Genomic DNA, 22392 nt, shown 5'->3' with positions numbered 1-22392 from the left:
CTAATATCCTTCTGGTTTTGGTTTCCAGAGTTGTAAATATTTTATTTTTTTTTATTTGAGGAACTAAGAAACGGAGCAAAAGGGAGAGAGAAGCACAGGGATCTCCTATCAACTGGCTTTCTCCAGCTACCACAATACCTGGACGCCACTAGCCTAAGGCCTAGCACTTAGAACTCAAGCCAGGTTTGTACCATGGATAGCAGGGCTCCAGATACTTGGCTCATTCTTGGCTCTTTTTCTTTTAGAAAGCTTTCATTTAATGAATACACATTTCATAGGTACAGCTTTAGGAATATAGCAGTTCTTCCCCCCTTCCCACCCTCCCATCCTCACTCCTGTCCCACCTTCTACTCCCTCTGCTATCCCATTCTTCATAAAGATTCATTTTTAATTATATTTATATACAGAAGGCCAACTCTATACTAAGTAAAGATTTCAACAGTTTGCAGAGACACACAATGTCTAAAGTACTTTTGAAGATGAGTTTTACTGTTAATTCTCATAGCACAACTCTTTAAGGACAGAGGTCCTACATAGGGAGTAAGTACACAGTGACTCCTATTGTTGATTTAACAATTGACACTTATTTATGGTGTCAATGATCACCTGAGGCTCTTGTCATGAGCTGCCAAGGCTATGGAAGCCTTTTGAGTCCACAAACTCTGTTAGTATGTAGACAGGGCCATAAAAAAAAAGTGGAAAGTTCTCTCTAGCCTTCTGAAAAAGGTACCTCCTTTGATGTCCTCTTCTTTCCACTGGGGTCTCACTCACAGAGATCATTTATGTAGATTTTTTTTTTTTTTTTTTTTTTTTGCTACAGTTCTTGGCTTTCCATGCCTAAAATGCTCTCATGGGATTTTTAGCTAGATCCAAAGGACTTAAGGCTGATTCTGATGTCAATGTGCTGTTTAGGGCATTTGTCATTCTATAAGTCTGCTGTGTGGCCTGCTTCCCATGTTGGATCATTCTCTCCTTTTTAATTCTATTGTTATTAGTATACACTTGATCTTATTTATGTGATCCCTTTGAGCCTATCTATATGAACAGTTACACATTTGTTTTTTTAAGAATTTATTTTTCTATTTAAAAGTCAGTTACACACAGAGAGAAAGAGAGGCAGAGAGAGAGAGAGAGAGGTCTTCTATCCAATGGTTCACTCCCCAGTTGACTGCAACAGCTAGAGCTCTGCCGATCCAGAGCCAGGAGCTTCTTCCAGGTCCCCCACAGAGGTGCAGGGGCCCAAAGACTTGGGCCATCTTCTATTGCTTTTCCAGGGCACAACAGAGCTAGATTGGAAGTGGAGCGATCGGGATTCAAACCGGTGCCCATATGGGATGCCGGCACTGGAGGTGGGACTTGAAGTGGTGCCCTTGTGGAATTCCAACACTGCAGGTGGATGGCTTTACCCTCTAAGCCATGGCCCCAGCCCCTTCTATATGTATTGTTTTCATCATTCAGCTTTTGAACTCTTTGTATCCCTTTTTTTTTTTTTTTTTTTTTTTTTTTTGGGCCACTGCTGTGTTAAACAAAGATAAACTGCAGCTTACAGCACTGGCATCCCATACAGGCCCAGGTTCAAGTCCCAGCTGCACCATTTCCCATCCAGCTCCTGGCTAATGTACCTGGAAATGCAACAGAAGATGACCCAAGTACTTGGACACCTGCACCCACATGTGACACCCAGAATAAGCCCCTGCCTCCTGGCTTTGAATTGGCACAGCTCTGTGTTGCAGCCATCTGGAGAGTGAACCAGTAGATGGAAGATCTATGTCTCTTCTCTCTAACTCTGCCTTTCAATTTAACAAATCTTTAAGATTCATTTTTGTCTTACTGTGAAATCATTAAACATTTCTCTTTATATTAATACACATTGTATTGTTCCTAGCTTTTTTAGTGTAGCCTGGTAATCTTTGCCTTTTTAAACTATTCAACTGAGAAATAGCTGTAGATATCTGTGGGGTACAATGTGATCATCCGATGAGTGTTAATTCTGGAATTGTCTAATCAGAATAATTCATCACTTCCTACACTATATGGTGAGTACTTTCAAAAGCCTCTCTTAACTTGAAATACAGCATTGTAGTTCCATGCTTTGCAGTATAGCTGTAGACTCATTTCTCTTGTCCACTGGAAACTTTGTACCCCATGACCAATGTATCCCCTTTGTCCTTAATCCACCATTTCTCCCCCTCACTCGCTGGTAACCACAATTCTTCTCGACTGACATGCATTTCACAGGTGTACTCTGGTTGGCCCAAAACTGGGGACAGGGAGGTCGGGGCTTAGTCTCTACCCTTGGCCCAGGCAAGCACCCACAGGGCCCACTGGAGTGGTGGTGCTCTGCTATCCATGTCCCCTCCCCCAGCTGCGATCAGGTGCCTACAGCTGCTATTCTCCTATTGGAGCTCCCTCCCACAGGCATGGCTGGGCACCGAGCTGCGGCCCAGGCAAGCCATTGCAGGGTGGGCATGGATCATGGATGGATAGGGTGATGGCTGAGGGTGTGTAGTGCAGAAAGATGAAGATGGTTAGGAATCATGGGAAGCCAGCCCTTACCATGTTACCATTTTTCCTTTTAATAAATTTTGGGAAATTATTAAAATCCCTTAACTGTCCCACCACTCTGGTAGGTAGATTTGCAACTTTTACAGACTGCCACTATTTCTAAGGTATGCTACCTAGATACAATGTTGGGAGTTCTCTCATCTCATCTTAACTCTCACATTATGCTATACATAGCACCCATGCTGAGTTAGGTCTTGGAATTCTTGGTAATAAAGAAGCAATAGGACTCAGAATACTGACTCAAAAATCTAGAAAAGTGAAATATTTAAAAATCTGAACCTTGCCAACCAAGGCTGCCTGATCACTCTGCAAAAAGCCCACAACAGCCAGGGTTCTATCTATGAAAGCCAGGAGGTAGGGACTCCATGTTGGTTTCCATGCAGATGGCAGAAATCCAAGTTTTTGAGCCATGATCTGTTGACTCAAAAGAACACTTGGGGCCAGTGCTGTGGTGTGGGTAAAGTCACCACCTGCAGTGCCAGCAATCCATATGGGCATCATTTTGAGTTCTGGCTGCCCAATTGCAATCCAGCTCTCTGTTATGGCCTGAGAAAGTAGAAGATGGTCCAAGTCCTTTGGCCCTTGCACCTGTGTGGGAGACCTGGAAGAAGCTCCTGGCTCCTGGTTTTGGATCAGTGTAGCTCTAGCCATTGCAGCCACCTGGGGAGTGAACCAGCAGATGGAAGACCTCTCTCTGTCTCTGCGTCTCTGTAACTATGCATTTCAAATCAATAACTAAAACTTTCAAAAAATAACTTTAAAAAAATACTTACAGTAAGTTGGTTTGGAGGTGTGGAATAGCCAGGACACACACCAAGCACTCTGATATATATGTGGTATGTCCAGAGAAGTAGCTTAACCTAGTGTATCATGATGCCTACTCTTCCAATGTCTGGTTTGTGCAGCCTGTGACCTAGGCCCTATGTGTCCAACAGGAAAGTCTCAGGATTTTCCATATGATTACTGTACAAGAAAGGAAACTCCCAAAGGTAAAATACTTTTCAAATTATGTTGGTATCATATATACTGTTGTCTCATGGGCTAGAACAAAAGTGAACTGGAAAATGTCAGGGGTCCCTGTGGAGAAGAATTATATCAAGGTTTGTATACAGAGAGGCTTGTCATAGAAGAGTTAAAGAAAGCTGTAATAGATATATTATGTCAATTTTTCCTATATATAAGATTGTGGCCAAAAACTAATTTTTAAGCTGCATACTTTAATGAAATTTTAGATACATAAAAGCAAGAGATGTTGTAAGGGAAACAGTTAGTATGGCCTGAGTAATTTTCTGTGTAATATAGATACTAATGAAAGCAGGTTTCTTTTTGGTGTACTGCTAATTAATTGGACAATCGTGACGAATACTATAAATTATTTAGGCAGTGACATTGATTTTTTTATGATTTATTTATGTATTTGAGAGGCTGTTACAGAGAGACAGAGACAGAATGAGAGATGGTCTTCCATCTGCTGATCACTCCCCAAATGGCCTCATTGGCTGAGGCTGGGCCAATCTGAAGCCAGGAGCCTGGAGAGTTTTCCAAGTCTCCCATGTTGGTGCAAGGGACCCAAGGACTTGGGTCTTCTCTTCTTTTTTTTTTTTTATTTTTTATTTTATTTTTTTTATTTGACAGGTAGAGTTATAGACTGTGTGAGAGAGAGACAAAGAGAAAGGTCTTCCTTCCATTGATTCACCCCGCAAATGGCCACCATAGCTGGAACTCTGCCAATCCGAAGACAGGAGCCAGGTGACCCTTTCTGGTCTCCCACATGGGTGCAGGGACCCAAGTACCTGGGCCATCCACTGCCCTCCCAGGCCATAGCAGAGAGCTGTACTGGAAGAGAAGCAACCAGGACTAGAACCAGTGCCCATGCGGGATGCTGGTCCCGCAGGCAGAGGATTAACCCAGTGTGCCACGGTGTTGGCCCCAGGACTTGGGTTTTCATCCACTGCTTTCCCAGTCCATAGAAGAGAGCTAGATCAGAAATGGAGCAGGTGTACTGGAATTGGTGCCCATATGAGATGCCCACACTGCAGCAGGAAGCTTTACCCACTACTCCACAGTGATGGCCCTGGCATTGATGTTTTTTACAGAATTGGTAACAAATTAATATTTTAATTAGCCCAACAAAAATATTAACCTGACTGATTGGTAGAGTTGTGTGTGCTCTTTCAGGGTCTTTTCTGCTCTTCCCATGTGTAAAGCCTATATTCCCCCATAGGGAGGGTAGTTTATTTTTGTTGCCCAGCTTATATGCCCATTTGTCTATATGCATTTCCTTCATGATATTGCTAGCACAGTAGACTTTAGGAAGAATCTAGACTATTTGTCTCACCACTCTCTCTGAATAATTTCTCTTCTCTTTCAGATAAGATCCTGGAGACATCTACATGTACCTGAGACAAACAAAAATGAATTTATTGCCAGTAAGTTATTTATTCCTCAGCTTCTTTCACATTGTAGTTTATTTTATTTTATTTTATTTTATTTTATTTTATTTTTTTGACAGGGAGAGTTAGACAGTGAGAGACAGAGAGAAAAGTTTTCCTTCCGTTGCTTCACCCCTGAAATGGCCGCTACAGCTGGTGCCCCAGCTCCAGTTCTTTGTGACCATTTTGAGAGTGAACCAGTGGGTGGAAGACTTCTCTGTTTCTCCCTCTCTGTAACTCTACTAAGAAGGAGAAGAAGAAGAAAAACATGCAGAACACAAACTGGTGCCCGTATGTGATGGTGGCACCATAAGTGGACATATAGCATACTATGCCACAACACTGGCACTGAGAGAGAGACCGTGACTTTCAGTCAACTGATTTACACTCCAAACACCCACAGCAGGCAGGGCTGAGACAGGGTCATAGGTGAGAACCAGGAATGTAGTCCTGGCCTCTCACTTGAGTTGAGAAGCCTACATTCTAGAGTTGTCAACACTGACTTCTAGTGTCTAGATTTGCAAAATCTAAAATTAGGAGCCAGCCCTGAAAGCACAGCTGGAAATGCTGCTGTGGGACCAGGGCATTAGGCTAAATGACTCTTTTCCCTTGCCATGGTAGAAACTGCTACACGCCTTCTCCTGGAAGTTAACCTGTTTGTATCATGACATCACTGAAAGTTTCTTCTCTTTTTACTGGTGTCCTATTGATTGCATTCTGCAATTCACCTTGACAGGTTGACCCTATATCATCTGACACATCTGTATCTCCAGCTTGGGCTTCTTGCACAGCATGTAGACCACTATATTTACTCCCTGTTGAGTGTTTCCTTATAGCCATCCAAATGGCACCTCAAGCTGCTCAAATCTAAAATGAAAACCTGGGGCTGACATTGTGACATTGTGGTATAGTGGGTTAAACAGCTGCCTAGGATGCCAGCATCCCTTAAGGATTTTGGTTTGTTTCCTGGTTGCTCCATTTCCAATCCAGCTCCCTGCTTAGCATACCTGTGCAAGCAGCAGAAGATAGTCCACCGGCGCCATGGATCACTAGGTTAATCCTCCACCTTGTGGCACCGGCACACCGGGTTCTAGTCCCGGTTGGGGCTCCGGATTCTGTCCCGGTTGCCCCTCTTCCAGGCCAGCTCTCTGCTGTGGCCAGGGAGTGCAGTGGAGGATGGCCCAAGTGCTTGGGCCCTGCACCCCATGGGAGACCAGGAGAAGCACCTGGCTCCTGCCATCAGATCAGCGCAGTGCGCCAGCTGCAGCGCACCGGTGGCGGCCATTGGAGGGTGAACCAACGGCAAAAGGAAGACCTTTCTCTCTGTCTCTCTCTCTCACTGTCCACTCTGCCTGTCAAAAAAAAAAAAAAAAAAAAAAGAAGTTAGTCCAAGTGCTTGGGCACCTGCCCTGGGTTTCACCTATGTGTGAGACCAGATGAAGCTTCTGGCTCCTGATTTCAGTCTGGTTCAGCTCTAGCTGTTACACCCATTTAGGGAGCGGGGCAGCTGATGGCAGATCTATTTCTGTCTTCAGTCTCTCAAAACTATGTCTTTCAAAAGAAGTTAGTTAATCATTAAAAATAAATGATATTAAAAACACATAATTCATTCTTTCATTTTAAATATTACTGCCTAATATCCTTTACCGAAATAATCAAAATTAAAATTTTTCTGGAATGCTCCTTAAGCTTATATCTTTTTTCTCAGCAACTTTATATTTAAGGAATACAAACTTCATGCATTTCATAATTATGATGTTAAGAACATAGTGATTCTTCCCACCATGCTCACCCTCCCACCACATTCTCACACCTCTTCTTCCTCCCTCTCCTATTCCCATTCTTATTTTTTACTAAGATCTATTTGCAATTAACTTTATACACATGATTATATTAATTAAAGAGTTCAACAAATAATATGAAAAAACTGTTCAATAGTTGAGAAAGGCTGTTCAAAGTTATTTCTTCTCAAATTGTCAATTTCAATTCTATAATTACCTTTAGGTGCTCTATTAGTTATCACAGATCAGGGAGAACATATGGTTAAGTGTGATGTTTTCCAGTTTCATGCATTTTGTTGCAAATAACAGGATTTTATTTTTTAATCTCTGTTAATATTATGTGGAGTACATATGCCATAATTTCCTTTTTTAAAAAAGATTTATTTATTATTTATTTGAAAGTCAGTGTTACACTGGAGAGGCAGATTTTTTTTTAAGATTTATTTATTTATTTGAAAGAGTAACACAGAGAGAGGAGAGGCAGAGAGAAAGAGGTCTTCCATCCATTGGTTCACTCCCCAATTGGGCACAACTGCCCGAGCTGGGCCCATCCTAAGGAAGAGCCAGGAGCTTCTTCCAGATCTCCCATGCAGGTGCAGGGGCCCAAGGACTTGGGCCATCTTCTACTACTTTTCCAGGCCATAGCAGAGAGCTGGATCAGAAGTGGAGCAGCTGGGTCTAGAACTGGCACCCATATATGATGCTGGTGCTTCAGGTCTGAGCATTCACCTGATGCACCACACTACTGGACCCAAGAGGCAGAGATTTTTTTTAACATTGAGATTTTTATTATCCCTGGTATAAACATCAATATTCCTTCTCTCCTGTCCTTTTCTTATTATGTTCTTCCCTTCCTATTCCAGTAGGTACAAGGTTTCTTCAGATCCCCTTCTCTCTCCTTTTCTGCATTCTTTGATCTTTTTCTTTAGGATATTTCATTCACTCTATTCACTGAAATTCTGCTGCTTTGGTCTCTACTGAGCTCTACATTGTATTTCTAGTTGCCAGTTGCTGATCCCAACACAATTAACAACAGAAAATTCAAACACAATGTGTCCAAGTTCAGTCTCACTTCTTTCCATCATATTCTTGTTGATTGTTTTCCCCAATTTCAATTTCTTGTGCCATGTCCATGCAGTCTTTCATGCACACATCATGGACTTGAACTCATTTTAACCCTCCACACAACCCATTGGTGCTGAATTGTGTTTGTGCTTCCTATCTCTTGTGTTCTCTATTCTTAATACTCTATGTTTAATGGTTAGTGATGATATTTCTTTCTGATTTCTTATCCAATTCTTCCTTTCTTTCTCTCCATTCTCCTTTCAGAGTTTGTCTTAAATGCAAATCTGGGGGCTGCTGATGTGGTGCCTACCTCTGATATGGGTGCCTGTTTTTGTTCCGACTGCTCATCTTCCTATCTAATTTTTCTCTTCCTGTTTTGAAAAGGAAAGATAGATATCAATTAGGTTAAGACCCAAAAGAGGCCAGTGCCGTGGCTCAATAGGCTAATCCTCCGCCTTGCGGCACCGGCACACCGGGTTCTAGTCCTGGTTGGGGCTCCGGATTCTGTCCCGGTTGCCCCTCTTCCAGGCCAGCTCTCTGCTGTGGCCTGGGAGTGGAGTGGAGGATGGCCCAGGTGCTTGGGCCCTGCACCCCATGGGTGAACCAATGGCAAAGGAAGAACTTTCTCTTTGTCTCTCTCTTCACTATCCACTCTGCCTGTCAAAATAAATAAATAAAACGACCCAAAAGAGTAAGTGATCTATTTTGACATTGAAGATGAAAAGGCAAATCTGAGGTCCTGCCACCAAAACCCCAGGTATTATTTAGGTAAATTTTTCACAGTCAGCATTATCCAAAGGAATGATAAAAAAAAAAATCCTTTAAATCTACCATTAAAAAGAGAATATTCAGGAGGAATTAAATTGGGATTAGGTTATAGGTGTCCATATTATATGCTGGCATCATAGGTAGTGACCTTACTTAAAATGCCACAATGTCATCCTCCCCAAATCTATTTTTTATTTATTTATTTATTTATTTATTTATTTATTTACTTATTTATTTTTTGACAGGCAGAGTGGACAGTGTGAGAGAGAGACAGAGAGAAAGGTCTTCCTTTTGCGTTGGTTCACCCTCCAATGGCCGCCACGGCCACCGTGCTGCGGCCGGCGCACCGCGCTGTTCCATACACAGGAGCCAGGTGCTTCTCCTGGCCTCCCTGGGGTGCAGGGCCCAAGCACTTGGGCCATCCTCCACTGCACTCCCTGGCCACAGCAGAGAGCTGGCCTGGAAGAGGGGCAACCGGGACAGAATCCTGCACCCCGACCGGGACTAGAACCCGGTGTGCCGGCGCCACAAGGTCAAGGTTAGCCTAGTGAACCGCGGCGCCGGCTCCCAAATTTATTTTTAAAAACCTTGTTACCCTGATCTACTTTGAACATCTGTCTCACTTGAGCTAACACTTTTCAATTAGATATGTATATACATGCCTACAGATTACATTGTGATTTCCTTACAGAATCAGAATTTTACTCATCTTGTTCTTGCTGGGCTTTCAGGCCCTTATAATATGAGTAACTATAGTATAGTAAATTTTGTAATTACAAAGTTAATATACAGGGAATGTGTTTTTATTCTCACTTTTCTGTTGACATATAGCACACAAAAACTAGCTTCTCATGTGGGAAGCATAGTAGACGCAGAAATGAAAGTGGCTCTCTTTTTTTTGACTCAGAGCTGATGTATTTTGGAGACATGTGCTGTTACAGGTTTTTGACTGGGCTTCAGCCAGGAGGAGCAACAGGACCTGGACAATGCTCAGAAGATCTTGTATGGGAATGTGATACCAGAGAACTATAGTAGCCTGTTGTCCTTGGGTGAGGGAAACTCCCAAGCCACTTCCCATTTGGCAAAGAGTCCTTACGTGGTTTAACGTTACCCAGACCCCTTATGTAGCCCCTACATTTCCAGACAAGAGAAAGAAATCACTGGGCTGGTGGAGCAACTGTTTTCAGCAATAAGTTGCATAGTCCTCTGACCCAGGCCAAATATACTGCCAATACCCAGGGGATTCATTATATTTTATAAGGTCACAGGTGAATATCTAGGTGGTGAAACATGATTTAGTAGGCTAATGGAAAGCTGAAGAGGGACCTATGACCTAATTTCTAATTCTCAGTTAATGTCAAGTTCAGCAATTCATGTGTATCTACTCAAGTCTACTCTTAAAAGGTTTTGAGCTTTTGTTTAACTATATCCAATAACTGGAAGCTCAAAATTTAATGAGATACTCTATTTTCTTTGTAAACAGCAAAAGTAGTTTTAAAAGTTTCCTTAAAGGAAGTGAAAAAGAAGCATATTAAACTGTATTGGGTTGAATATTATTTCACTCAAATTCATGTCAACTTCAAATCTCAGAATGTGATTTTATTTGGAAATAGAATCTTTGCAGGTCTAACTAGCTAAACTAAGATCATCCCAGATCAAGATGGGCCCTAAATTCAAGGTGTGGTATTTTCATAAGAAGGTCACCTGAAGACACACAGAAAGGAAAACATCATGACAACAGAGGTAGAGATTTGGGACATACAGCTTCTAGCCAATGAATGCCAAGGACTGCGGGCAGCTACCAAAAGCAAGGAAGATGCAAGGAGGTATTCTTCCCCATCATTAGAGAAAACGTGGCCTTGCTGACACTCTGACCTCAGACTTTCAGCCTCCAGAACAAAAAAATGAATAGATATCATTGGTGCTAGCTTTACTTATTTATTTATATTTGAAAGGAGAGGGGGGGAGAGAGCAGAAAGCCTTTAGCTCAAGAAAGTATCAGGTTGTGAGCCAGTTCTCCATTGTTTGCAGGGAAATACATTATAATTTTATATCTCAAGACAAAATATTTCTTTTTCATTAAGATTTATGTATTTATTTATTTGGAAGTCAAAGTTACACAAAGAGAAGTGGGGCAGAGAAGAGAGAGAGAGGTCTTCCATCCTGTGGTTCACTCCCCAACTGGCCACAATGGCTGCACCTGTGCAGATCTGAAGCCAGAAGCTAGGAACTTCTTTCAGGTCTCCCATGCAGGTGCAGGGGCCCAAGAACTTGGGCCATCTACTACTGCCTTCCCAGGCCATAGCAGAGAGCTGGATTGAAAGCAGAGTAGCTCGACCTCGAAACAGTGCCCATATGGGATGCTGGCACTTCAGGCCAGGGTGTTAACCCCGCTGTTCCACAGTAGAGGCCCCAAAATCTTTCTTTTCCCAAGACTCAAGAGTCTGCTAGGGAAAAATAATTTCAGGCTGATCTCTGTCCATGATTGTAACTGTAGCTGTAGCTTTTCATTTTAATGCCCCCTCCCTACTGTGCCTTTCAAGGGGGTGTACTTCTTCAAGAAGATGCTTAAGTACTGAAAGGAATTTGTTATATGTGGAGACTGCAACAAGATAGTACTGTAATCCCCCCGCAGTGGGAAACATCTACATTCAGCCTGTGAGCAGGGAGTCTTGGGAAAGACATGGAGATGGTCAGTCTGAGGAAAGGACCTTGGATGTATGTCAGATTCAATCAAGTGTCACCCTGGTTGATAAGAAAATACATTAGAGTAAGGTGCAACTCATTCAACTAGAACATTAATTTTGTATCCCCACTATGTATCAACCAGAGACTTAAACACAACTGCTATGGTTTTTAAAATATTTAAAATATTTATTTGAAGGATTTTCTTAATATTTTACTTATTTGAAAGACAAATTTACAAGGAGAGATAGAAACAGACATAGAGAGAGAAAGAGAGAGAGAGATTGACCTGCTGGTTCACTCTCCAAATGGCCACAATGACCAGAGCTGAGCCAATTTGAAGACCGGGGATAGGAGCTTCTTCTGAGTTTCCCACTTGGGTGCAGGGGGCCAAGCACTTGGGCCATCTTCTACTGTTTTCCCAGGCCATCAGCAAGGACTCAAACTGTGACCCATATGGGATGGCTGCATTGCAACCAGCCTTGTAACCTGCTGCACCACAGAGCTGATCCATAAAGAGACAGTTTTTAAGATTTATTTATTTGAAAGACAGAGTACAGAGAGATGTGGAAGCAGAGAGAAAGGTCTTCCATCTACTGGTTCACTCTCCAAATGGTCACCATGGCCGGAGCTGAGCTGATTTGAAGCCAGGAGCCAGGAGCTAATTTCAGGTCTCCTACATGGGTGAAAGGACTCATTCACTTGGGCCATCTACATCAACATAAGATCTACCCCATATCCTGAAGCATGTTTTCAATTATGCCATATCCTGTAGCACACACTAACTCAACCTCATCTGCATTTGCTCCTGGATAGCTTTCCCAAGTTCAAATTTGCACTTCTAAATAAATTCCTAATTCAGAAGTGGGTGCTTCATTTTTATATTAGAGCCACAAATGCTGTCTCTCAAACTTCCTTATCAGCAACTTCTTTCAAGCACAACTGATGTACAGTGCTTAACTCATTGGGTGCACCACCTATTCACTACTAGTTTACAATGACAGTTTTCCATCCATCAACTCTTAACAGAAGCCGGTAAAAAGCTAAACTAATAACTTTCTACACTGCATGCTTAGTGACTCTTCCCATACAGGTATTGTTGTATCTGTAGTTTTTTTTTGTTGTTGTTGTTGAAGATTTTATTTATTTGAGAGACTGAGTTACAGACAGAGACAGGGAGACAGAGAGAAAGGTCTTCCATCCACTGGTTCACTCCCCAAATGGTCACAATAGCTTGAGCTGGGCAAATCTGAAGCCAGGAGCTTCTTGTGGGTCTCCCATCTAGGTGCAGGTTCCCAAGTGCTTGGGCCATCTTCTGCTGCCTTCCCAGGCCACAGCAGAGAGCTGGATTGGGAGCAGAGCAGCTGGACTAGAACTGGGATGCTGGCATTTCAGGCAAAGCATTAACCCACTGTACCATAGCATCAGCCTAGTGTATCTCTAATTGATTTGAAGACATCAAGAAGATCTTTGATTGATCTTCAGGGAGGAGAGTAAATGCTGATGTTGCAAGAAGGTGGAAGGGTGTGGTGTGGGTGAAAGGAAGGGAAGATATAGAGTGAGAAAAAACAGGAAAGTTTGAAAGTTAGTTTTTTATTGTCTCTGACTTTCCTTGGCACCAAAGGAGATTAGCTTTATATTATGCTTTATTGTTCAGGCTAATTGTGACCAAAGCATTAAAAAAGTAAAGTGTGAATGTCAAAGTGTTTGACAAAGGACTAAAGAGGCAATGAGCTGTAATTTTGACAGAGGAGCAACATTCTAACATCTTCCCACATTCTAATTGAAGTACTTTGACCTTTCCTCCTTTAGTGACCTCCATAGTGTGGTTCAGGTAATAACTTAACAGGGGGTCATATGGAATGCCAGCATTGCGAGCAGTGGCTTTACCCCACCACCCTACAGCCTTGGGTCCATAGGTTCTTATTCTTATAGCTGAAAAGTATTCCTTTGTGTATAAGTGCCACATTGTCTTTACCAACTCATCCTTTGTTGATTCCATATTTTGGCTATTTGGAACAATGTTACTATAAACCTGTTTAATTAGGTATCTATGATACAATACCTTCACATTTTTTGGATATATTGCTGTATATTTTTCTAGGAAATATCCATAATGTTTTCCACAGTGGCTGCATTAGTTTGTATTTCCACAAGTAGTGGATGAGTTCCCCTCATTCATGTTCTCTGATATGTTTATATAGAGGAACATTTTCTGGTTTTACAACAGTTGTTTTAGAATTTTACTCACTGGAATCAGTTAATTTTGTTTGAATGCTGTAAGTGAATAGTGTTGGATAATATGTTCCCTAAGCAAGTCATTACACTGCATGTCTTTTCTATTCATTTGCTATGTCCAGTAAAGAGATCCAAAGGGCTTCCTGAGCCTTTTCCACATTATACTTAATTGACATACCAAACCTCAAGGGCAGAAGTGTTTGTTTGTTTATTTTAAAGGTAGAGTTATAGAGAGGCAGAGAGAAAGAGAGGGAGAGAGGCTCTTCATCTGCTGATTCACTCACCAGATGCCTGCAAAGCCAGAGCTGTGCCTCAATGGCTGGAGCTAAGCCAATCCTTGCCAGGAGCCAGGAGATTCCTCTCGATCTCCCACATGAGTGCAGGGGCCCAAGCATTAGGGACATCCTCTACTGCTCCCCAGGCCATAGCAGAGCTGGACTGGAAGTGGAGCAGCCGGGATGCAGGCACTGCAGATGCCTCAACAGCAGCCCCACTACTGGTTTAACAATAGAATTCTAACCTCCCTTTCAGGAGGCTTGGCTTCAATTCCCCTCCAATATTTTTAATTGCCCTGAGCCAATCATGAAGGCTTAGCACAGCAATTTCATGGTTGCTGTTCCAACTCAGCAGTAATGTCATGATTTATGTGGCTGTCCTGCATGAGGCTGTCTCAAAATGCAACTCCTATGACTTGAACTGATGCTAAGTTGAGGTGGATAATGTCTGAATTGACCTCCCTGGTAGCTCACCCAATGATGTCACCAGAGGGTTGGGAGAGCTTGTGACCAGCAGTGGTAAGAGTATTGTCATAATAATGTTCCTTTAGTTATTCTGCTCTCAAAAATACAGGCACTTTGCAGTCATATTTTTACTCTCTGTATAGATTAAAGCCTTCTCTTGAAATTATTAATAGATTTATCTATTTACTTGTCTGTAACTTGAAAGTTACCAAGAGCAGAGGCAGAGAGTGAGAGAGAGAGATGTCTCCCATCCATCAGCCCGTACTCTTTATATTTAACACTTCTGTGAATATCAGGCTATGATAGGGATTCACTTGGACACATTATAATTAGTGTTGGGGCCGGCACTGTGGCATAGTATTTTAAGCATCCTCCTGCAATGCCTGCATCCCATATGGGTGCTGGTTTGAGTCCCTGTTGCTCCACTAACAATCCAGCTTCCTGTTGTTGTCCTGGAAAAGTAGTAGAAGGTGGATCAAGTCCTTGGGCCCCTGTACCCATGAAGGAAACCCAGAAGAAGCTCCTGGCTTCTGGTTTCGGAAGGTCTCAGCTCTGGCCTTGTAGCCATTGGGGAGTGAGCCAGCAGATGGAAGAGCTCTCTCTCTCCCCCTCTGTTGGTAACTATTTCTCAAGTAAGTAAGTAAGTAAATAAATAAATCTTTATAAAAGTTTAGTGTTATTGGAAATCTTATATAGTGAGTTTTTTTTTATCTCTGTTGTTTGTAATCTGTTCTAATATAATCTGAAGTAATTTTGTATTGGATGAATATATCTTTTCACCTTTGGACATTTCAATTTCTTCCAGTTTAGGGAGCAGTATAAATAGCATGTTCCTTTTCATATTTGTGTTATGAGTTCCATCTTTGTTATTTTTAATATTAAATCATTTTGTGAATGGATATTACATTTACAAGTAAAAAATGCATTCATGTTGTAAAAGCACAGCACATGTCATTGTGTAATGTCATATTTAAGGGGAAATGTATGTTGGATATTGTTTACATTCAGTACAGCATTAATATAAGTCATGTTGTGCTACGTGCAAAGCTCCTTCTGCTGGGTAGAAGTAGGTAGATTTTCTTTGTGTAACTCACAGATTCTTCTTGCAATGTTCATATTACTCACTGAGCATCCTGAGGGTCATAGTTGGCTTCCTTTGGAACTGCCCATGCACACAAGTTCCTTAATTCTGCCTAGATAGCTTGATCTTACGGGATTGCGCACCCAATTAGTCCTGCCCCCCCAATAGCCCCACATAGGAAGATATTTGTTAGCTATTGTGGTCCTGTCTTTTTGGTTGGCCAATCACTTTCTGTTTACCAGAATAAGATGGGTCAGATGGCATTAGTACAACATGTAATAAATTGGTAAAATGTTCTCCACTGGCAACAATCAACTTAAGGTTTTTTTCTGCAACAGTCCAATGTTCAGGACAATTTCACATGGGTAAAACAAATTATTTCTGAATGTTAAAGGCATTTTTAATCCCAACTGGCATTTTAGAAAGGATTTTAGGGGAATATCCTAAATTAGCAGCCACTCTGTAATACATCATGTGCAAATGGAGGGTAGTGAGTTTTCCATCTGTGAAGGTGTTTCGTGAGGGCCTGACAAAAGTGTGTAGTATGGGGGAAGGAAACTAGAAATATGAAGAGTTGAGTTTTGGGTGAATTGAAAAAAATGGAGTGTTTTTTAGAGAGTTTACTGGACATGGCAATGGCTGAGGAAACATTAGCTGTGTAAATGGTAGGAGATAGGTACATGGGAAAATTTCATAGTGGGATGCCTCTCCACAAGACAGGCAGAGCATCTGGTCACCATATATCACAAGATTTTCTTATTTTGTTTTCCTGGGAAAATTTCAGGACATTCTACCATTCAGCATCTGTAGGCTTAGAATTTTTTTACATGCAGTACCCAAGTCCTTGAAGGTTTAATGTCTACTAATTAATGGCAATGTTATTCACTGCAAGATTGCAAACTCCTGACTTCAGAAGATATGCCAATGCTCTCAAGAATTTTTGAGAGTGGATTCTTAATAAATTTATGTAAATAAACTTATTGAAGTAGGACAGCTCAATTGAACTTGGAATTTTGGAGAAATTCAGTAGGAATAAAAGATGGCATTCAATACCAGAGTACTGGTTTGCATTCCAGTTAAGCAGCTTCGGATCTAGCTTTTTGCTATTGCAACTGTGAAGGCCATGGAAGTTGACAAATGTGCTTGATCCCCTGCCTCCATGTAGGAGAAACAGATGCAATTCTTTTCAGTTATTTGTTCCATATCTTTACTTTTTCCTCATGCAACAGTATTTTACTTTAGAACAAGTAGGGTTAGAGAGCTCCCCAAATGTCAAACAGCTGGCCTGGACTAGGCCAAAGCCAGGAGAATGGAACTCCATCCAGGTCTCTTACATGAGCATCAGGGATCCAAGTACTTGGGCCATCTTCCACTGATTTCTCTGGTGCAGTAGCAGCAGACTGGATCAGAAAAGGAGCACCCCAGACCTTAACCAAAAATAGTTGAAAAATTGCTAGGGCTGGCACTGTGGCTTAGTTGGGCTACTGCATGTAGTGCCGGTATCCAATATGGGCTCCGGTTTGAGTCTGGGCTGCTTCACCTCTGATCCAGCTCTCTGCTATGGCCTGGGAACACAGTGAAACATGGTATTCGATTTCTGAAATGGTATTTGATTTCCCAAGTGGCTGCAATTGCCAGAGTTGATCTGTCCAGGAGCCAGCAGCTTCTTTTGGGTCTCCCACTTCGCTGCAGAGGCCTAAGGACTTGGGTTGCTATGGAATCCCCTAACCTGTACATGCTTGCCTGGCACACAGTAACCCAATCAATGGGGTGGTGTAGGAAAGAAGTATTTATTTCATATCCCAGAGAAAGGAGCAGGACATCTATTTCTTAACTCCAGGGCTCCCCAAGAAGTTAAAGGTAAGTGTTATTACAGTTTGAAATTGGGACTGACAGGTACGTATTCAGCTGTGTTCAAGTTCCTGAGTGGTCAGTGGTGCTTGTGACCTTCCTCTTACTGGTTGGCTATTCATGTTCTTTTGGAAATTTTTTTTTTAAAAATTGATTTATTTTTTTGAAAGGCAGAGTTACAGAGAAAGTTGGGGGGGGTCTTCCCTCTGGTGGTTCTCTTTCCAAATGGCCACAACCACCAGAGCTGGGCCTATCTGAAGCCAGGAGCCTGGAACTTCTTCCAGGTCTTTGCACAGAGCTGCAGGGACTCAAGGACATGAGGCATACTGCACTGCTTTCCCATTCCATAGCAAAGAGCTGGATGGGAAATGGAGCAGCTGGGACATTATCCAGCACAGATATCATGTTGGCAATGTAGGTCGTAGGTTAACCTGTTGTGCTCCAGTGCCAGCCCCCTAAGCCAAAACTTTTTAGTAAAAAAATTATTTATTTGAAAGGCTATGGAGAGGGAGGCAAGACAGTGATCATCCATCTGCTGATTCACTCCCCAAACAACAGCACTGAATGTGGCATCTCAGCCTGGTATGCCACAAGGATGACCTCAAGAGTTTGTCTTTAGAGTACATGTAGGTTATGGAAGAGTATGGCTTGGCATCTCCCCATGTTGGCAGAAGTGACCCTCCATACTGACCAGAACTGGCAGCATAGGAGGAGGCATATTCACAAGAGCATATTTCTTCCTCCTGCCACGTGTTATAGGTGCCTCCTTTTTCACAAACCCAGTGGGTGATCTTGTGTGATGAAGTTCAGAAGTAGATAGGTTCTAGTACAAAGCATAATACCAAGCATCATATCTAGTTAATATTTCTCATTTGAAGTGGTAGCTTTCTTTAGAGACAAATTGGCCCCATCTAACATGTTAGCTGATATCAGCTAAACATGCAGTAAGAACCCATCCTTACTCTTGTGGCTTTATTAGTGTTAGTTTAGATCAACATCAGTAGCTCTGTTCACAGCGCCCTTCTCAGCTTTTTGAAAGCACCACTGATAGATCAGCTTGTAGCTTGATTTTGTTGTTTTTCCTCACTGCCATGATGGACCTTCCCTTGTTACTGGGCCAGTCCAGTTCCACATTGGTGAAGAGGATTAATTGCTAACCAATGCACTTGCAATCCAGTTCCCTTCTAGTGCACCTGGAAAAGCAGCAAAGGATCTCCCATGTCCTTGTTCCCCTTCACACATGTGGAGGCTTTGATCTATCCCAACCCCTGCTATTGTGGCCATTTGAGTGGTGAACCAGTGTATGGAAGATTCTCTCTGTATTTCCTTCTCTCTGTAATTTTGCCTTTTAATATTAGGTAGTGAGCCAGTTCTCTGCTATTTACTGTCAAATTCATTTGGGATTTTACATCTCAAGACAAAATATTCCTTGTATATATTGGCAGCACTGTAAAAAATATTGTCTATATTAAAAATGTGAATTGAACAAGTGGTTCACTCCCCAATTTGCTGCAACAACTGGAGCTGTGCTCGTTCAAAGCCAGGAGCCAAAATCTTCTTCCAGGTCTCCCACATGGGTATAAGGGCCCATGGACTTGGGACAGCTTCGACTGCTTTCCCAGGCCATAGCAGAGAGCTGGAATGGAAGTGGAGCAGTTTACCCACTATGGCACAGTGCCGCCTGGCAAAGTCTTTAAAACTGGAGACCACTTGGACCAATGTTCTGGCATATCTACTTACAATCCATTTCCTTGCTAATGCCTCTGGAAAAGCAGCAGATTATGTTTCAAGTCCTCGGTTTCCTATATCCACACTTGGCTTAGTCCTGATCCAGCCCTAATTATTACAGCCATTTGGGGAGTGAAACTGCATATGGAAGATGTCTCTGTCTCACCCTCTCTATTTAATTCTGCCTTTCAACTATACAGTACAGGGCACACATTTTGTGTTTGACTTCCTGGACAAGGCCTACTATGTACCTATATTTCAATAGATCATGGTACATTTAGCACATTGCGATGGCTATTCTTGTAAGTAGCTTCTGTATTTCACTGAAGCTATGGGCATACTCAGGTATATGTCAAGACTTATTATCAAGAATCTTTGTGTTACCCAGTAAGGGTTCACTCACTTCATGGAGTGATTCTGGAGGATGTTCTGAGAGTATTTACAGAGAATTAAGTCCTCTTATCCTGTGTAACTTATTTTCATTGAATGGTGCTTTTTTGTTGATATTATAACTTCATTTTTTTTAAATTTATTTTTTTTGACAGGCAGAGTGGACAGTGAGAGAGAGAGAGACAGAGAGAAAGGTCTTCCTTTGCCGTTAGTTCACCCTCCAATGGCCGCCACGGCTGGCGCGCTGCGGCCGGCGCACCGCGCTGATCCGATGGCAGGAGCCAGGTACTTATCCTGGTCTCCCATGGGGTGCAGGGCCCAAGGCCTTGGGCCATCCTCCACTGCACTCCCTGGCCACAGCAGAGAGCTGGCCTGGCAACCAGGACAGAATCCGGCACCCTGACCGGGACTAGAACTCGGTGTGCCGGCGCCGCAAGGCGGAGGATTAGCCTAGTGAGCCGCGGCGCCGGCATAATTTCATTTTAATGTCTCTTCTGTGTTTTCAAAAGCTATACTTGCTCAAAAAGATGCCCAAGTATTACAGTTGATCTTAGCTAAAAGGCCAAGAAGTGATAAATGCCTAAATATGCAAGGATTTGATAGCTGTGGAGACTGCATCAAGTTAGGACTCCCACAGTGGGAGTCATCCACATACAACCTGTGAGCAGGGAGTTTTAGAAAAGACACTGAGGTGCCCCTTCTAGGGATGGGGTCTTGTATGCATGTCAGATTCAATCATCTCTGAGCCCTGCTGTGAAGAGAATACACTAGTGTAAATTGCAGCTCACTCAACTAAAACATTGATTTTACATCTCTACTATTTATCAGATACTACCATGTGTATGTTTTATGCTTAAATACAACTGCTATGCTTTTTAAAAATATTAATTTAAAAGGCAGTTAAAACTAGAAGGAGACACAGAGAAGGAGGTCTTTTCACCTTCCATTTCACTCCCCAAATAACTATAACAGCCAGGGCCAGGGCTGAGTCAGGCTGAAATTGGGACCTGGAGTTCCATCCATGTCTCCAACATGGATGCCAGGGGACCAATCACTTGGCCCATCTTCTGATTTCCCAGGCCATCAGCAGGAAGCTACATTGGAAGTGGAGCTGCTGTGACTTGAACTGGCACCCTTATGGGTTACAGGTAATGAAGGTGGATACTTCACCTACTACAACGCAGTGCCAGCCCCCATTATGACCTTTTGAAAGATAAGTGATTCCAGTGAGTTATGCTCTTACTGAGAATTAAGCTTGGTCAAGGCTGAGTGGTTTAACTTGAGCCCAAGGGAAATAACTATCATTTAGAGCTTAGGCTGTTTGTGCTCTCTACTCAACATGAAGACAGACACCGTGTCCAGTAGCACACTTTTTTTTCCCCAAAGATTGATTGATTGATTTGAAAATCAGAGTTATACATGGAGGAGAGGCAGAGAGAGAGAGGTCCTCCATCTGATGGTTCATTCTCCAATTGGTTACATTGGCCAGATCTGCACCAATCCAAAGCCAGGAGCCCGGAGCTTCTTTTGGGTATCCCACATGGGTACAGGTGCCCAAGGACTTGGGCCATCTTATACTGCTTTCCCAGGCTATAGAAGAGAACCGGAGCAGAAGTGGAGTAGCTGGGTCTTGAACCAGTGCCCATATGGGATGCCAGTGCTTCAGGCTAGGGCGTTAACCCACTGCGCCTCAGCACCAGCCCCAATAGCACACTTTCAATTATATCTACCTCAAGCACATCTACATTTGCTCCCTCGTTGCTATCCAAACTTCAAACTTGCTCTTCTAACTCCTAATTCAGAAGTGGATGCCTCATTTTTGTATCAGAACCACATATGCTAAAAATCAACATACCAGAGAGTTCCCTGACAGTTTCACCACTCTCCATCTATTCAGGTGCAGAGTTCATATGCAGGCACTGCATCACCCCAAGAATAGTGTACTTCCCCAAGTGGTTCAGTTGACCAATAAACCTTACATTGCCTCCTTTAGTGACCATCCAGGGTATGATTCAGGTAAGAAATCTTTGAAATTCAAGGCTATTAAATCCTTCGCTTTTTTCAGTGACTCAAGAGGAAAAGTTCAATCATCACCCAGCTCTTCTGGAGCAACTTGGAACACCCAGAATCATACTGGTTGTACATCTTTTTTTTTTTTTTTCTTTTAAAGATTTATTTGAAAGTCCCACTGATAGATAGAATGACAGACAGAGAAGAGAGATGAACCATCTGCTGGTTTACTCCCAAAATGGTCACACAGACCATGGCTGGACCAGGGCAAAACCAGGATTTTCATCCCAGTCATGCACATGTATTCAGGGATCCAAGTAATTGAGCCATTTGCTGCCATCCCATGAGGCTTAACAGAGCTGGATCAGAAGTTCAGCAGCTGGAACTCAAACAGGACCTCATAGGAGATCGTAGCACTGCAGGCATCTGCTGAACTTGCTGTACCACAGTGCCAGCCCCAAGCTCTGCATACTTTGATACTTGCTGTCGCTCCCCCTCTTTGTGGAGGAACGACACTAAACCCTGCCTAGGCTTCATATCCGAGTCACGGCACCATTATGTCGCTCCCCCTCTTCGTGGAGGAACGACACTAAACCCTGCCTAGGCTTCATATCCGAGTCACGGCACCATTATGTCGCTCCCCCTCTTCGTGGAGGAATGACACCAAGCCCTGCCTAGGCTTCATATCCGAGTCACGGCACCATTTTGTCGCTCCCCGTCTTCGTGGGGGAACGACACAGGACCCTGCGCTGTTCTTTTCGTCTGCTCGGCCCTCCCCGGGTTTGCTGCTGGTTCTTCCCGGGTTGGCTACTATCCCTTCCACCTCCGTGGAAGGGCAGTTCCCCCTGGCCGCATTCCCCACTTCCGCAGGGGAGCGGCACACCGCCGGCCGGCCGGCTCTCTCGGGGGCTGCTCAGGTGTTCCTTCAGATAGATGTTCCCCTTAGATGTTCCTGGTGCATGCCGTCTCTCTCCTCCTTTATAGTCCTCCTCCGCCAATCCTAACTCGGCTGCCCACACGCCGAGTACGCTGCTCTCCTCCAATCAGGAGCAAGTCCT

General features: G+C 43.0%; 1 long non-coding RNA gene and 1 pseudogene across 1 annotated transcript in view; both read left to right on the top strand.

Moving 5' to 3' along the window:
* LOC127489323 (uncharacterized) overlaps positions 1–22392 on the top strand; it is a 403737-nt gene that overhangs the window by 284823 nt on the left and 96522 nt on the right. The window lies entirely within an intron of this gene.
* LOC127489436 (elongation factor 1-alpha 1-like) overlaps positions 10343–22392 on the top strand; it is a 60617-nt pseudogene continuing 48567 nt past the window's right edge.

This window comes from Oryctolagus cuniculus, chromosome 12, assembly GCF_964237555.1.
Source record: "Oryctolagus cuniculus chromosome 12, mOryCun1.1, whole genome shotgun sequence".
NCBI classification, from domain to species: Eukaryota; Metazoa; Chordata; class Mammalia; order Lagomorpha; family Leporidae; genus Oryctolagus; species Oryctolagus cuniculus.
This window is presented reverse-complemented; position numbering and strand designations above follow the sequence as displayed.